Source organism: Capsicum annuum, chromosome 5 (genome assembly GCF_002878395.1).
Source record: "Capsicum annuum cultivar UCD-10X-F1 chromosome 5, UCD10Xv1.1, whole genome shotgun sequence".
Taxonomy (NCBI): domain Eukaryota; kingdom Viridiplantae; phylum Streptophyta; class Magnoliopsida; order Solanales; family Solanaceae; genus Capsicum; species Capsicum annuum.
The window spans coordinates 190,750,557-190,769,531 of NC_061115.1; positions in this window are offsets into that span (position 1 = coordinate 190,750,557).

The window sequence follows — 18,975 nt, forward strand, 5'->3', positions numbered from 1 at the left end:
ATGTGTTAGTACTTTGATTGTACTGGTATGCTAAGTAAGGTAGGCTGATATATATGGGTTTGTATGCATAACTAATAATTGACTGAATGATATGTATATAACTGAATGAGAATACATGGGTAGCTGAGACTACTGTAAATACTAATTATGCAAGACTGTGCAGATATATATATTGTAACTAAGAGCATAGTGGATCTGAATACTGAATTCTAATAAATGAGTGACTGATATATGAGATTTTTTATAACAGCATTACTGATAACCAGGTGATTGTTGCTGACATTCCTTATACTATAGAACAAAACTGAGCTCTATACTAAGTGTGAAACTGAAACTATAACTGTGGGAGTGTTCATCCAATCGACATGCCTCAATTATAAACTGAGTTGGAAGGGTTTAGCATCGTGCCACAGGTACTTAGAATGGCTATGTGGATCCACTACAGAATTACCCTCATTTGGAAGATGAGATATTTGTTACCCTCAACTGGTTGGTGACCACTTCATCAATCCTCAACTGGCAATTTGATTTATTCAACCTATGCTAGCTACATAGTTCTGGAACTAAGGAACTAAAACTAAAGGTGGCAGGTGAGCCTCCATCCCTAGGTTCGCTTGGTTCTGAATCCTATTCCTAACTGAATAAATACTGAACTAATCACTATACTGTACTAGGCTTGACTGAACTGTTACTGATTGTGTTAATTAACTGAACTAGACTGAGTTCACTGAATTCTATAATTGACTGAGTACTACTATTCATGACGTTAGTGAGACTGTTCTATAGCTACTGTAATTCTAGGTAAACAACTAGATTTTTGGGCATTTAATACCCCCAGGACTCAATAGCATAAATAGTAAAGCATGGCATGATCTTGAAAGCATAACAATAATTTCTTGTTAACAATGCATTCACTTAGACATTTTGTCAAACACTTGAGAGAATTTAGCTAAACTTTGTGTTTTAGGGATGAATAAAGGTGGGGAAATTAACCAAAATACCCCTCTAGATGAGAATTTAATTATAGAAAAATGCACCCAGCGACGCACAGACCGATATGTCACATTAATGGGATCGATGTGATGGCTGACACGATGCATCGAGATCATATCGGCTTACTAGAATTTCTATGCCTAAGCTAGTGACAACACTATCGATGTGATGGGTGATGCGGCGTATCGAGATCGCATTGATCCTCTATTTTGGGCATCCAAATATGCCTTAAATGATGTCTGAAAAATTTAAAACTCATTCGAAAACAAATATTGACATCCCTGATCATGAATCAACTTAGAAATTGATACTTTAAAGTCGTAAGGATAGAAATAAAGTCATTGATATATTGAGGCCAAAACTAAGACTAAGTATCAATACTTCGCTGAAATTTTTCTAATTCTGGGACCTCTTTTTTATGCTATATATGATTGAAATGACTGGGAGTTTTGCGGGGTCTTATAGTGCCCTATTCAAGTTACGATGATTCTTGTGGAAAAATCAAAAACAATATCTTGGTTGTGCTAAATGCATTTTGGCATGCATCACCTGACGTAGAAGTTGTTTATTATTGCATTTTCGGTGACTAATTTGTTTTAGTGCAAATTTAATTTTTTTCTTACAATGCTAAGGGATTTTACATATGTTGCATGTTCTTGACTGATCTATTAATGAAATGAAACTTATGTCATGAATTTATTTGTGTTTTGTTTCTGTCAACATTATGTTGCAAATTCTTTCAAGATTCTTCTTCTTTTTTAATTGAGGAGCAGTGCTTGATGAATTTAAGTCATCTTAAACACAGTTGATCAATATCATGTATTCTGTGATCTTTTCAAATTAGCTATTCGCTTTTAGTTTCTTCTAATGTGGTTTTATTTTTACTGTTTACTTGTAGTTGTCAACAGATATTATATAGAATAGTTGTGTCGCATAAAATACATTTCAGAGGGGAATGTTGGCGGTTATTATCAGAAGTTTCTATTTGTTCATTTTCCAGTATGGTGTGTAACAAATCGATGTTGGAATATATGAAGGAAGGAAATGTGAACTATTTGTATCATGAGAATATATTGTCTTCTTCTATCCACAATCAATTGGTATATTCCATTTTTAGTTTTCAAAGTCAGAGTAAGGTTTCCAATATTTTGAAGAACCAATTCTATTGAATTCTTGTTTTGACACAGTCATTTATCATGTATCCCTCCTTTAAATTTATTTTTGATCTCTATGTCTGAAGTTACATGAAAAAAGAATCAAGGTGCTTGCAGAGGTTATGTTGAATAGTTACAAAAAGTTATGTGGATGCAGTGACAATTGTTAGTCTTTTGTCTTTACTTGAAATGTCAAAAATGACAAGTAATTTTGAACAAAGGGAGTGATTTGCCATAGTGAATAATTAATTAGAATAACTAACTCGGGACATTTAGTTAAAAGTGAAAAGAGAGTTTGAAAATGAGGTTTTGGTGACTCAAGTCTTTATAATTGAGTGGAGGTGACAATTACTTTATTATGCATTAAGAAAGTTGGGGAAGTTTCAAAGTAGCCCATGAGTTTTTAAATTTACACTTTGATCTAAATGTTAGTTAATATAATAGGAAATGGAGGGAAAAAAGACTTGTTGTAATACCCTATACTTTTTCTAGCTTAAGTTCGTCCCTAGAATGTCAAGAATTTACTTCAACGATGAATACCATTTATTTCATGCGTTATTTTCAAGATTTTGACTTTTCATTGTGTGGAAAATTGAATAAGCTCTCCATCGATATCAAATTCGCCCAAATTCGATACTCGGTGAAGAAGTTAGAGCGTTTTTAGTAAAATAATATGCCACCTGGGCACTTGGCGCATCGCGGAGAAGGGCGAAATGATAATCGTCAAATTCAATGGCCTCCGCAATAGCCCCGCATGGCGGAGTATCCCGAATTCCCATTTTTGAAAAACTATTACCCCAACGCGATGGTGGCGCATCGCTCTAGTAGCCAAAATGGCAAAACTATAGGGCACTGTGATAGCTCCACATCGCGGAGAATGTCCAATTCTCACTCGGCCTTTTTCAGTGAGCCACCGTAATTGTGGTGCGTCATGGTGGCTAACCGAATCAGGAATAATGTTGCATTTTTCAGTTCTGACTTGAAGTTTAAAAAGGGCTCTTTGGTCTTTTCCAAGCCCCAAGTTGTGAATAACAGAGAATTTAACCCATTCATAGCTCATCATATTGACTTTTCATCTATTCACTCTCAAAAGAAAACCCTAAAGCTCAAACTTTCTCTCCAAGAAATTCAAATTCCTCCATTAATTCTCCAAGGAAACTCAAGATTAAGGATTCCCAATACAAGAACTCCAAGAATTCATCTCCAAAAAGAACAATAGGAATCCAAGATTTCAGCTTTTCATCTAAGATCATCAATTAAGGTATGTAGGGTTTGAACAAGAATAATTCTTTCATCCTTGTGCACAAAACTTTACATTAATTATAAATTTACTGCAATTTATGTGATTTCCCATGAAATTTAAGTTAGAGTTTTTGCCCATTATTGTTATTTACAAGTTTATGATATTTCCACTGATTTAGAAATTGAATTACATGATTTTGTTCATATATCCATGCATATTGCTGAAATTTCCAGAGTTTGAGTTGTTTTATCAATATTGACATTATCAAGCATGATTATTATGATGATTTAATATGATATTGAAGCATGAATTATTATCCCAAGATTTAATATTATTATTTCAAGAAATATGATGTTTTAAGCATCTTATGAAGAGATTATTCTCAATTTTCAGAAAAAAACTTTGATCTTTTGATCATTGGTTTAGGTTTGGAATCCACTACAGATTATTACAGTGTACAGAACTCAGATTAACTCAGATAAATACACAACTGGTTTTCATATGAATCCTTATGCTAGTTTTTAAAAGTGGATTTCTAATGGTTTGAGCATACAGATTTAAGAGGGAGTAGTATTTAGCACCGAGCGGGAAGTGTGGGATCAATGTACCCTATCTTTCATAGAACTACATAGCCAACATAGGTATAGACTCAGATTATTCCTATTTATATGGATAACAGATTGAGATTATGATCAATCACATGGATTAGGTTATACTCCCTGGCAAGAGTATGACACCTCTCTCCAACGTGAGGTTTCTTCCTTAGGAAGACAAGACATTGGACTCCATGAATGCTCACATGGTTTATGTAGGTTAAGAGAACCTCTCTAAGATAAATTCTTTTTCTAGATTTTAGAAAATAAATGTAAAGGATCACAAACTTACTCAGATATTACTTTACTTAAGATTTCAGTTACAGAATTACAACTTTTAGTTTTCAGACATAAAAAGGTGAGCTCTTTTTCACTTAGCCTATATGATTTGAGAATAAGAACAGAATATAAATTTCAGAACTAAGTGTTGTGACTCATAAGATTTACATTATATGCTTTACTATTCATGACATGATTTTCAGATTTTAGATTACTCAATCATGTATGAGTCATTTACACTCAGGATGCATTATTTGAAAATATACAAATATATATATAGTTATTGTTTTACTTATGCATTTACCCTTATATACTCAATACATCCTCAAATTACTGATCAACACAAATTTCTATGTGCTATATTATCTCATAATATAGGTACGAGTTGTAGCACGCTTACCATATTCAGATAGTTTGCAGATTCCAGCCAGCAAATGAGGAATCCTCCTACTTCAGGGACTTTAGTTAGATATTATTTATGTACTTTACTTTCTTACTCTTTTGTATTGATTAGTGGTAATTGTAGTCGTACCCTAACTATCTATAGTTAGTATAGTAGAGGCATCACAGATGTCAGTTAGAGCCAGTTATGTATTTTCAGTCCCTCTTTCAGACTTTATTAGAATGTAAAAGTAGTATTAATATTGTATTTTTCCCAGATTCCACCATTATTATGTCTGTAAAATCAGTCATTTTATACATATTATTCAGTTTCTTATGAGTTATGCCAGTAGAAGGGTTAGCTTGGTATCACTTGTGGTCCTAAGCACCTTGTGACATCTTGGGATAGATTTTCAGGGTGTTACACTCATTTCTCTCTCTTCTCATCCATTGTTGTTTTCTTTCTCTCATAATTTTTGTTGTTCATTGTTGATGCTACTTTATTTATCATCTTCTGCTTCATTATCATCATTTTCTACTTCATTATCATCTTCATCTTCTTCTTGTCGACCATTGTTGTCGTTTTTATCGCTACTTGAATAATTTTTTAGGTCAATTTCTTTTTCGTACATCACTTTGTCATTACTTCATATGTGACTTCATTAGGTAAAATTATGGTTTTTAGTTGAATTTGTCATCTGGGTACACTGCTACTGCTGTTTTTTCAACAATGGATAGAACCCGTTCATGAATCCAACATAAGAGCCATCTGTTTAAGCATATCACTCATCTGTTACGACAGATGATTCATGTGTTGCAATGGAAGACTCATATATTAGATTCATGTTTATGAATCTATATAGTGCTCGTAACATGAATCTAACAGATGGGTCATCTATTACAACAGAGAGTTATCTATTGCAACAAACCAGTTATCTGTTATAAAAGACTAGTTATCTGTTGCATCAGGTGAGTTTTCTATTGCAACCGACGTGTTATCTGTTGAAACAGAGGAGTAATTTATTGCAACATATGAGTAATTTATTTGGAACAACACAACAAATCCTACCACAAACCAACAGATAACCAATACGTTTCTAACAGATGGTCCATCTGTTGAAAGAACTCAAAACTCTTGCTATTGCTTCTAGATTGAAAAATTTTCCTTACGTCCAATCATCGACTTGTTTGTTGAGAAGAAGAAATAGAAAAAAATATAAAATCTTCAATAAACAAAAATGAAATACATTAGCTAGGTAGATCGGATATAGATAAAAATAAAATTACATACGCTAGAAAAAACCCAATTATTATTATTATTATTATCCTCATCAGCATTATTATTATTTTCAGCAGGCCAATCATCAACCTGTAGCATCAGAGCCCTTCTCAGCTTGTGAATCTCTCAGAACATCCTTGGTCTCATGGCGCTCAACTCCCACTACAGGTCACTAACCTGCCTCTGAAGTTCCCGCATGGTGTCGCACAGAATTGCAATGTTCCAAAAAGGATCAGTCATATCTATAACATGCATGAATTGCTAATAAAATGTAAAAACATAAGTAAACAAAAGAGTTCGAATGTAATACAATGTATACTACCAATTGGATAGATTTACTTAAAAAGAAAGAAAAAAACTTACCTGAGTCAGGGAAAAGGTATCTATTCTTTGTCGCCTATTTAATAGATATAAATTATAAAAATAGATCTAAAAATAAAAATGGTGGAAAGTCACTATTTGTCGCCTGTTTAATATTAACATCAATTATTTCAATTAAATAACCATTTTTTATGGTTATAAATTATGTTTATCATTTATTTTTTTATTTTTTCTATGAAAAGAAATGACTTAATTAAATTAAGCTGGTGAGTTTTTTATTATTGTGACAAGTCATGACTTTTCAGCTTATTATTATTAATTATTTCTTAAATTTAAATAACTTTTTTTCTCAACTAAATAATTGAAGACTTCTCACTTTTTTAATAACCGTCTCTTTTAATAAAATAATAGCCATTTTTATTGAGTTGTGGCAACAAATTATATATCTGTTGCATCAGATAACTCATCTGGGACAACAGATACATCATCTATTGAAACAAATCGACTCTCTGTTGAAGGAGATTTTTTTATTTTTCTAACAATTGATTCATCAGTCTGAATAGATGGAAAATTTGATTCATCAGCTGTTTTGAATGTGTTAGACAAAAAGTCATGATTGTTCACCTCTTTTATAACAATCAGCATATACCTTAATTAATTCAAAGTGGAGACTTTATTATTATATAATAAATAAATTAAGAAAATAAATTTTAAAATAAAAATGATGAAAAGTCATGACCTTTCACCTATTTAATATTAACATCAGTTATTATAATTAAATAACCATTTTTTACGATTATAAATTATGTTTATCATTTATTTCCTCATTATTTATTTAGGAACATTTTTTCATATTAAAAAATCAAAAAGTCATGACTTTCACCCTCTCAATAACAATAACCTTTTTTTAATAATTGTCTGTTGCAACATATGATCTATCTGTCGCAACTGATTAACCATCTGTTGCAACATATAGTCCATCTGTTGCCACAAACACTCAATCCCTACCTCTAACCATCCACATGTTGAGAATAAGGACTAGACAAAATAAAAATTAAATATTAAATATGAATAAAAAATTCATAGTCGACCAAACATAGATTTTTAAATTCATTATATACAAATATACAATAAAAATAAAGCATACATTAGGTTCCTCTATTAGGTAGATCCAATATAATAAAAGAAAATACATACACTCAAAGAAAAAAATATAACCTAATTATTATTATTACTATTATTATTATTATTATTATTATTATTATTCATATTATTGTCAACCGGTCAATCGTCATCCGACACCTGCAAGGTCCTCCTCAGTCTAGCTCCCATGTCGCCCAACTCCTAATAAAGTTCAAGAATCTGCCTTTCACGTTCCCTTAAGGAGTTGTGCAGAATCACTTTGTCCATATCCGGATCAGACATATCTAGAAGTGGAGTAGATTGAACGTGTAAGGAGGGACCTATTTATAAAGAATTCAATTTGAATCAGTTAGTCAAGAAGTCACAACTGTTCACCTCTTTTTTAATAATTGCATCCCTTAATTAAATAAAACTGGTGAATTTTCAAATATGTAAATTTAAAAAATGGATTTAAGTATAATATTTTATCTTTATTGTATTTTGGAAAAAAAGAAAATTGATTTAAAATAAATCTAACAGATGGGCAATCTGTTGCAAAATATAATCTACATATTTGATAAATTACAACATATTGACAATCTGTCGCCGGAGGGCAATAAAATTGGATTCTTATTCCATGGAATTTACATTGCACCAGTTCTTTTTCATGCTTAGTTGTTAATATGTCAAAAGCACTGGTGCAATATACATTTCCATCCACTTGATAAATTTCAAGAGCTCTGGCAACTGCACGGATTAACATACTACAACAAGCATCTGATCTTCTTTAAGATACGTTGAAAGCATGCTAAGGTAAGAAAACACAATCAATTATATCCATATTTCTAAGGAAGTAATTATATTCAATATACCTTTCAATCTTGTTTGTGGCTTGGATTAAGTCAATAGCAGTAGACCTAATTAGAACCACAAACAAGAAGGCATGCGATAAATTTAAAATTCAAAAATTGCCGCCTTTGCTTGATTCCTTAATTTAACTTTAGAAGTTCTTGGGGCAAGTTTTCTTGATTTATTGTACATCATTTCTACTCTCGGTGCCCGCAAAGATACTTTCTTGGTGTTCTGTTATTTTCTATATAGGTGATCATTCCGACCACGCTAGTTAGTCGCAGCTCCCTATCAAAGTGACTAGTAATACTATTTTTCTTTTAGATAGATGATAGATGGATTTTCATTACTGGATACACTTTGATATTTGTACTTGATTCAGATTTCTTCTGTTTTAAGTCAATTTCATCATCCAGATTCGCTACACACTCCTTGCTTGCTACCTTATGTTTCCTTTTCAATTAGGTCATAAATGATGTAATCTTTATCAACTCCCATTTTCCTTTGAAGACATTCGCCTACTGCACCTTCCGGCATATAATCATCACTAGAGCAATCCAACCATATAAATTTTGGCTAGGGCAATAACTATATTGATTTCCGTTATTGGTTGTAGTAGTGGGAGACTTCAAAGGCCTTCTCATAGTCCAATGAACCCTTCAAGTTAGTCTAATCTTTATTGAACCTTTTTATAATTCCAAAAACTTGATCCCTTTACAAAACTTGACACATAATTATGAGCAACAACTGTCATTAAATCCTACCAGGGTATCGGAACCATATTTATGGACCCTCAGCCTTATCAGTTTAGACTTATCAAATCTAACTGTAAAATTACAGATATCTTGTTTGAATGATCAATGCCTAATCGGTAAAAAATAGCATTCACAACATCAGTGTACACTATGTGTGTTTTCATGATAACATAATCAGTAATATATACCTCCCATATATGAAGTGGTTCCATCTGCAAGCAGCTTATTCCTCCGAACCTATCTTTTCTGTTGCCTTTATATCTACAAACAAGAGAAAAATAATTGATGTCAAACAAGAGAAGAACAAAAAGAACATTACAAGTATACATAATTTTAAAAACATGTTACACAAAATTACATAAATACAACACATTTCAACATCTATTTATGTAATACCCCATATTCTTTCTAGTTCAATTCATCTCAAAAGAGGCACACCAAAGACTTAGGACCTGAAATTTTAGCTAAGTGTTGGAGACTTAGTCTCATTTTTGACCTCTAAACTTTGATGATTTTATTCTTAACCTTAACGACCTTGAAATGTCAATTTCTAAGTTATTTCATGATCAAGGTAGTTCATAGTATCTCCGGGGTGAGTTTCAGAATTTTTGGAGAAGGTTTGGGGCATGTTTGGTTTGCTAAAATAGAATGTTGATGCGATATAGATGTGCTGCATCGGTAGCCACATCAGGTAGGCAACGCAACGCGTTGGTACCCAATTTTTGTGTTGTAAAATGATGGGTTTATGGGGATAATTGAGTCATTTACCCTTACCCAAATCCTCTCAAGACACATAATTTTAGTCCCAAATAGCATAGATGCCTTATTATTCATCTTTTTCTTCTCAAAGAACAAAACCCTAGCTCCAAGAATCAAGAACAATTCCATAACTCCTACTCCAAGAAAGCCTATAATCCAAAGTTCCAGGTTCAAGAACTTTAAGAAGAAGCTTCAAGAACACCATTAGAGATTCAAAATTTTAAGCTTTTACATTCAATTCATCAAGCAACGTATGTGGGGTTCTGAACAAGGATCCTCTTTCATTCTTGTGCCCAAAACTAGTTTTTAAAGTAGAATTTACATAAGATTATATGTTCTACAGTTTAGGGTTCATACTCAATTATCATTATTTGAAGATGTTGATGTTACAAGTTATTAAATATTGAATTACGTCTCTACTCTTGCATGTTTATGCGTGTGACGTGATTTTGTATACATGAGATTTGAATTTCACTATCTTGATTAGAATTATGCAAGAATTTCAAGATGTTGATTATTGAGCATGACTTTGTTATAATTTGGCATGAGTTTGAGAGATGGATTTTAAGCCCTAAGTATATGAATTGATATTTCAAGAATATGATTCTCTTAAGTATGCTATGACTAGCTTATATTAATATTTTCCAGAAAAGATTTGATCTTTTGATCCTCAGTTAAGTTATGGAATCCACTTTATAATTTTATTACAGTTTATAAAAAAATAGATTAGGTTTGATTACAGTTTAAAACAGACAGATACATAATTGATTTTTTATTACAAACCTTTATGATAGCTTTTAAAGTGTATTTCCTACAGATTGAGCGTACAGATTTAAGGGAGTAGTATGTATCATCGAGTGGGAACTCTAGATTTAGTGCATCCAACTTCCCCAAAACTACAAGCCAACATAGGTTCAGATTACCAAATTATTCCCATATCTATATGGATGACAGATACAGATTGTGATCACTTAGATTAGGTTACACTCCTTGACAGGAGTATGACACCTCCCCCTAATGTGAGGTTTTTCCATAAGGGAACTAGACTTGAGACACTATGATAGCTCACATAGCATATGTCGGTTAGAAAAACCTCCCTTGCAAAATAGTTTTAAAAATGTTTCCCTACAGCCTACAGAACAGAGTAATTCTAACTGAAAAGAATAACAGAAAAGCTTTTAGAAACTAAGTGTAAAGGCTCACGACTTTATTCAGATATTGTTTTACGTAAGTCATTAGCCATGAGATTTCAGCTTTCAGTTATAAATACAAAGTTGAGTCCTTTTACACTTAGCTTGCATAAATTGAAAATAGATTACAACTTTTAGAACGAAGTGTTATGGCTCATTAGATTTATACAGTATGCTTTATGGTTCATGATTCATGATTTTCAGCTTTCAGTTATTTAAGCTAAAGTGAGCCATTTACATTTAGCACGCATTATTTTATGAGTATATGTAAATATTAAGATGTTGTTTTACCTATGCATTTACCCAAACATGCTCAGTACATTCCAAAAGTACTGATCAACATATATCTATGTGCTACATTATCTCATAATGTAGGTTGAGGTGCTCAGTTCGAGTAGCGTGATTGACCGTGAGCATCTCTATTTACATCCCTACAGTGGGTGAGTCCTCATAGTTCGGGGACCCAGTGATTCAAATTTCCAGCTTTCTAGATTAGTTATTTAGTTATCTCAGACAGTTTGAGCCAGCTGGGTATATTTTAGGAAAATCACCCTTTTATTTCATGATATATCTGCTTATAGTGTCTCTATCTTCTTTTAACTAGTGCTCTTATGTGAAATTTGAATATGCCTCCTCGCTGAGCTAATACACGCAGAAATGATAACCAGCCACTCCAGCCAGCTGACTCTCTGAATGAGAATGTATCCCATTTTGAATTTCAAGCTTCTTTTTAGGCGTTGGCCCAAGCTGTAACTGCTAATATTCAGGGCAATCATCAGGCGACAGTCCCATTTCAGTAAAATAGGGATTTAGCCGTAGCCAGAATTTTTGACTTCATGAGAATGAATCCGCCTGAGTTCTTTTGTAAGACCCTGCAAAATCCTAAGCTTAACTCAGTCTGTTATAGCTTGAAAAGAGGTCCCAGAGTTAGAAATTTCAGCTAAGTGTTTATACTTAGAATTATTTTAGCCTTCATTAGTTGGCGATCCTATTTTATGACCCTTATGACCTTAAATCATCGATCCTTGGATTGAATCATGATCAGGTGTGTCAATAGGTCATTTTGGCTGAGTTTTGGATCTTTCAAACCTCATTTGAACCATGTTTGGGTGACTAAAATAGTGGGTCGACGCGATCTCGACGTGTCGCATCACCCATCACATTGATAGATAATTTTCCCCAGCTTTCAATGCAATTTCAATGAACCAATGCAAACTCGATGTGGCACGTTGGTCATCGCATTGATGCCATCAACGTGGCATGTTGGTATGCACGTTGCTAGGCATGATTTTTAGTAATTAAATTAGCATCTATAGGGGTATTTGAAACATTTTTCCCACTTTTATTCAGCCCTAAAATACTAGATTAAACCCTTCAATAGGCAAAATACTCTTATTATTCACTAAAGTCCTCTCAAGAACAAACCTTAGTCCATCAAGTAAAGATCAATATCCAAGAAATTCACCATCAATCTTCACTAATTCAAGTATCAAGGTATGTTAGGTGTTCATCCAAGGGTTACCTTCCACCCTTGGAGTTCAAGAACCTTTTTCCAATTTACAAGTTGATTTTTTTCACAAATTTCGTGTTGAATTTGATTGTATTCATGATTATGATGTAGTTGGATTTATAAACCATGATTTACTGCAAGTTTCTTGAGAAAGAAAATAGCATGTGTGTGTTGTTATATGGTTTCATGATAAAATCCCTTTAATGTGTCAGTTTGGGATTTTGATAATGATACTTGCATGATGTAGTGTTGTCATGTATATAAATTATGCTCCCCACATATTTGATGAATTGTTCATGTGAGTTGATTAATGAAAACATATCCTTTTAGCATTTATACAAGTTTATGCCATGCAAGTGTTCGTTAAAATGACTCAATGAATGAATTATGACAAAGTGTCTAGCTATCATGCTTTAAAGATTGTGCTATGTTTTACAAATTACGCAATCGAGTCCTAGGGGTATCTAATACCCAAAAATCTAGTTGTTGACCTATATTTACAGTAGTTTCAGAATAGTTTCAGTGATGTCACGTATAGTAATACTTAATCAGTTATCAAAACTCAGTGAACTCAGTCTAATTTAGATAGATAGCACAATCAGTATAGTTCAGTCAAGCCTAGTATAGTCTAGAAATCTGTTCAGTATTTATTCAGTTGGGAGTAGAACATAGCACCGAGTGAAACCAGGGATGGGGGAATTCCTATTAGTAAAGGGTTTGAACCTTAGTAGCAATCCCTGTATTACAGAACTACATAGCCAACGTAGGTTGAGATATCATCCTGCTAGTTTAGGGTTTATATATCTCGTATGAGTTTTCCTGACAATGAGGGTTGCTGAAATGGCTTTCTGTTAGAGAGGATTAACTCGTATCCATTTTTAGTATCCCTTGGAAAGGTACTAACACCCTTCTAACTGAGGTCACAGGTTGGACCCCAACTTAGTTCATAATTGGGGTATGTTGGTTAGATGAACACTCCCATAGTTTTAATTTTCGTTTCAGACTCAGTATAAAATATCATATCAGATTTAGAATTAGGACTGTCAGATACAGTCACCCAACTCAGTATAGAAATTATTTAGTTCTACAGAATTAGGACTGTCAGAAACAATCACTCAGCTAACAATAATACAGTATCAATAAACTCAGATATCAGTTATTTAGTTTTTAGAACTCATTATCCAGTGTTAGTGTAATCTCAATTATTGTATATATAGTTATGTACATAGCATTGCATAATCAGTATTTATAGCAGTTTCAGATATACATGTACCCTTGTTCAGTTATGTTCATGCCATTCAGTCTATTATTGTTTATGTATATGAACCCATGCATTCAACCTTACCTTACCTAGCATACCAGTACATTCAAAGTACTGACTCATACCTTTTTTTTGCTCTATGATGTCTTATATCATAAGTTCAGATGCATGGGCTCCTGACCATACCTAGTAGCCCGATTATCAGTAGCAGACTTAGTTGTGAGTCCTCATAGTTTGAGGACAGAGTATTATTTTTAGTTATCAATACTTCAGTAGTTAGAGTTAGTTTGGGGCTTGTCCTATCAACTCCACTTTTAGATAGTTTAGATAAAGGCTTTTAGTCTAGACTATTTCAAACTGATGTTAAGTATTCGGTATTTACATATTAGTATTTGATTCAATTTTGAACCATATGGCAGTTTTAGCCAAATTTCTACATTATTACATTATTATTATTATTCAGTTATTTCAGCAGGTACCATTTATGGGTTAGCTTATGGCCTTTCGATATTATAAGCACCGTGTGACATTTGGGGTGTAGAATCGGGGCATTACATCTTTGGGTTAAAGGCAAGCGAGGACCCACAGCTTTACATAGATGAGGTGCGAAAGATCACCTAGATTATGCATGTTTCTAAAGAGTAGAGTGTAGATTTGGCATTTCATAGGCTGAAGGATGTGGTATTTGATTGGGTGGTTGTGTGGAAGAATGGTAGAGGTTAGAATACAGCTCCTATGAGTTGGCAGGAATTTTGAGATGTATTTCTAGATAGGTTCTTTCTATGTGAAATGAGAGAAGCTAAGTTAGAGGAGTTTATGAACCTGAGGCAGGGCTCGATGACATTGAAAGAGTACTGCCTTAAGTTTAATCAGTTGTCTAGGTATGACCCTGACACGATGGCTCACCCTAGGTCAAATATGAGTAAGTTTATTACTAGAGTATCTGGTTTGGTAGTCAGGGAGTGTAAGACTACCATGCTTATTGGGGATATGGATCTTGCTAGACTAATGATTCATGCCCAACAGATTAAGGCAGAAAAATTAAAGGGGAGAGAGGGGAAAAATAAAAAGGCTAGAACTAGGTAGTTTGAATATGTCCAAACAAATTTTGGAGGGGAAAATCATTCATAGTTTCAGAGTCATTCATCCATTCCAGCACCATCTTCAGCCAGTGCTCTTGCCCCCATAGCTAGGCAGGAGCAGTGGGGTAAGACTTATATGTCTAGATCTTAGAATAGTGTAAGTGGAAATCCCAGTGATCCTTCCTGTGTTAAGTGTGGTAAGAATCATCCTGGTGAGTGCTTGTTGGGAAAGAAAGGTTATTATGGTTGTGGTAAGTTGGGTAGTGAAATCAAAGAGTGTCCGTATACTAAGCAGAAAAACAAGGATGTTTGTCCCCAGACTTAGTCTATTAGCACACCAGCTCCTTTGGGTCGCCCAGTCCCTCCTCAGATCGCAACATCTAACGCCGGTAATGGTCAGAGCCAAAATTGGTTTTATGCTTTACCATCCCGTCAGGAGCAGGAGAGCTCACCATATATTGTTACTAGTATGCTCTGTGTCTTTCATCTTGATGTTTATGTATTGTTACACCCCAGGTAGAATCTCTCTTATGTGACCCCGTTAGTTGTAGTAAATTTTGAAGTAGGTCCTAAAAAACTCCCTAAGCCCTTCTTAGTTTCTACCCCAGTGGGTGAGTCAGTTGTTGCCAAAGAAATCTATAGAAAGTGTCCTATCACTGTCCTTCATAAGATCATATTAGCAGATTTAATAGAGTTAGACATGGTCAATTTTGACATTATTCTTGGTATGGATTATCTTTATTCCTGTTATGCATCTATAGATTGTCGCACTCGAGTAGTAAAGTTTTAGTTTCCTAATGAGCCAGCCTTTGAATGGGAGGGTAATTTAGTGTCTCCTAAGAGTCATTTTATATCCTATCTCAAAGCTAGAAAGTTGATATCAAAAGGGTGTATCTATCATGTAGTTTGAGTCAAAGACACTCAGTCTGAGGCTCCAATAGTTCAATCATTCTGAGTAGTCAATGAGTTTCCTATAACTTTTCCCGATGATTTTCTAGGGGTACCTCCCGATAGGGAAATAGAATTCGGTATTGACCTTCTTCCAAACACTCAGCCATCTCCATTGCTCTATATTATATGGCTCTGGATGAGCTTAAGGAGTTAAAAGAGCATCTAAAAGACCTCTTAGAGAAAGGTTTCATAAGGCCTAGTGTTTCTCTACGGGGTGCTCTCATCCTATTCGTATGAAAGAAAGATGGTTCATAGCAAATGTGCATTGACTATCGTCAACTGAATAAAGTCACAGTCAAAAATAGATATCCTCGCCCTAGAATTGATGACTTATTCGACCAACTACAAGGTGCAAGTTACTTCTCCAAGAAGTCCTTAGATTCGGTTATCACCAGCTCAGAGTCAGAGAATGTGACATTCCAAAGACAGCCTTTAGAACCCGCTATGGTCATTTTGAATTCCTAGTCATGTCCTTCGAGCTGACAAATGCCCCAACAGCCTTCATGGATTTGATGAACCGTGTGTTCAAATAATACCTAGATATGTTTGGAATAGTCTTTATCGATGATATTCTTGTCTATTCTTATAGTGAGGATGACCATGCAGAACATTCTTAGAATTGTGTTGCAAACTCTTAGAGACCACTAGTTGTTCGCCAAATTCAACAAGTGTGAATTTTTTCTAAGGTCAGTAACTTTTTTCGGTCATATCATTTCTGGTGATAGCATTAAAGTTGATCCTCAAAAGACCAAAGCAGTGAGAAACTGGCCTAGATCCATCTGTCCATCAAACATCAAGAGTTTCTTGAATCCCAACCCCTTTATTATCTAGCTTAGCTTTCCATCTTTTCAATCTATATCAGATCCTCCATTACTTCTTCATCAATAGCTTTTAGCTATTTAGCTGGCTATTACAGATAGTTTGCTAAGGGGTTTATGACAATTGCATCCCCTTTGTCTAGATTGACTCAGAAGAGAGTTAAGTTTCAGTGGTCAGATTTTTGTGAGAAGAGTTTTTAGGAGTTGAAGGCTCAACTCACTTCAGCCTCAGTCTTAGCGTTACCTGATGGTACAGATGGATACATTGACTATTGTGATTCTTCAAGAGTTGTTTTGGGTTGTGTTTTGATGCAGAGAAGTAGAGTCATAGCCTATGCCTCTAGATAGCATAAGACTCACGAAAAGAACTATCCGACTCATGATCTTGATTGAGCTGCTGTTGTGTTTGCTTTGAAAATATGGAGGCAGTATCTTTATGGTGTGCATGTTGATGTGTTTATACAGAAAGAGTTAAATCTTCATCAGAGAAGGTAGCTAGAATTATTGAAGGATTATGACATGAGTGTTTTGTATCATTCGGGCAAGGCCAATGTTGTGGCAGACGCCCTTAGTAGACTGTCGAAGGGTAGTGTTGCTCATGTGGAGGATAATAAAAGAGAACTAGTTTGAGAAGTTCACCGGTTAGCTAGATAGGGTGTGAGGTTAGTTGACTCAGTTGAGGGGAATGTTTGGGTTCAGAGTAGATAAGAATCTTCTATAGTTTCTGAAGTGAAAGAGAAGCCGGATAAGGACTCTAGTTTTTCCAAACTGAAGGGGTTAGTTAAAGACCAAAAGGTAGAGATTTTCTCCCAAAAGGGAGATGGTGTGTTGAGGTGTAATTCCTTGAGTCTGCACCCCAGACGTCACACGGTGCTTACTACCTCGAAGGACCACAAGCTAACCCATGACTGGTACCTGCTATGATCATTGAATAATAATAACAAAATAAGTGTGGAAATTAGGCTGAATCTGCAATAAGGTTCATAACTAAAATCAGATACTTAATAATGATAAATAAATACTTAAAACCGAACATCTTTTTGAAATAATCTAGTTTGAAAGCTTGTAACTCTCTGAAGGTGGAGTTGATGGGACAAGTCCCCAACTAACTCTGACTACTGAAAAATAAACTGAAATACTGAAAAGATGACTATGTCCTCAAACTATGAGGACTCACCACTAAATATATTGCTGATAATCTAGGTTGCTAAGTACGGTTGGGAGCCCGTGCATCTAAACCTATGATATAAGATATCATAGAGCAAGAGAAAAGTATACGTCAGTACTTTGAATGTACTAGTATGCTAGATAAGGTAAGGCTGAACTCATGGGTTCATATGTATGAACAATATTTGACTGAATGATATGAGTATAACTGAATGAGAGTACATGTATATCTGAAGCTGCTGTAAATATTGATTGTGCAATGTTATGCACATAACTACGTACACAGTAACTGAGATCACATTAACACTGATAATGAGTTCTGAAACCTGAATGATTGATATCTAAGTTTATTGATACTATATTACTTCTAACTGAGTGACTATTTATGACACTCCTGATTCTGTGGAATTAAACTAAGTTTCGTGCTAAGATGGGTGACTGTATCAGACTATCCTGATTCTAAAACTAAACTAAGGTTTTATAATGAGTCTAAAACTGAAACTAAAATTGTGGGAGTGTTCATCTGACATACTCCGATTATGAATTAAGTTGGGGTCCAACCTGTGACCCCAGTTGGAAGGGTGTTAGCACCTTGCCAAAGGATACTAACAATGGCTATGAGTTAACCCTCTCTGGAAGAAAGACATTTCATCTACCCTTGCTGGATGGAAAACACGTATGAGATGTATCAACTATAGACAGGTAGAAGGATATCTCAACCTATGCTGGCTACGTAGTTCTGTAACGTAGGGATTGCTACTAAGGGACAAACCCTTTACTGACAGGAATACCCCATCCATGGGTTCACTCAATGTTGATTCCTACTCCTAACTGAATAAACACTGAACTGATTTCTATACTGTGCTAGGCTTGCCTGCACTATTATTGATCATGCTAACTGACTGAATTAGACTGAGTTCACTGAGTTCTATTTACTGACTGAATACACTGAGTTCTGTTAACTGGCTGAACATATTGAGTTTTGTTACTGACTGAACATACTGAGTTCTGTTAACTGACTGAATACTACTATTCATGACATCACTGAGACTATTCGGAAAGTACTGTAAATCTAGGTAAACAGCTAGATTGTCAGGTATTAGATACCCCCAGGACTTGATAGCATAGATAGTAAAAACATAGCACAATCTTGAAAAAATATGATAACTAGTTACTTTGTCACAATTCATTTATTAAGGCATGTTATCAAACACTTGCATGGTATAAACTTGAATTCATGCTAACATGAAATGATTGCACTACCCAAC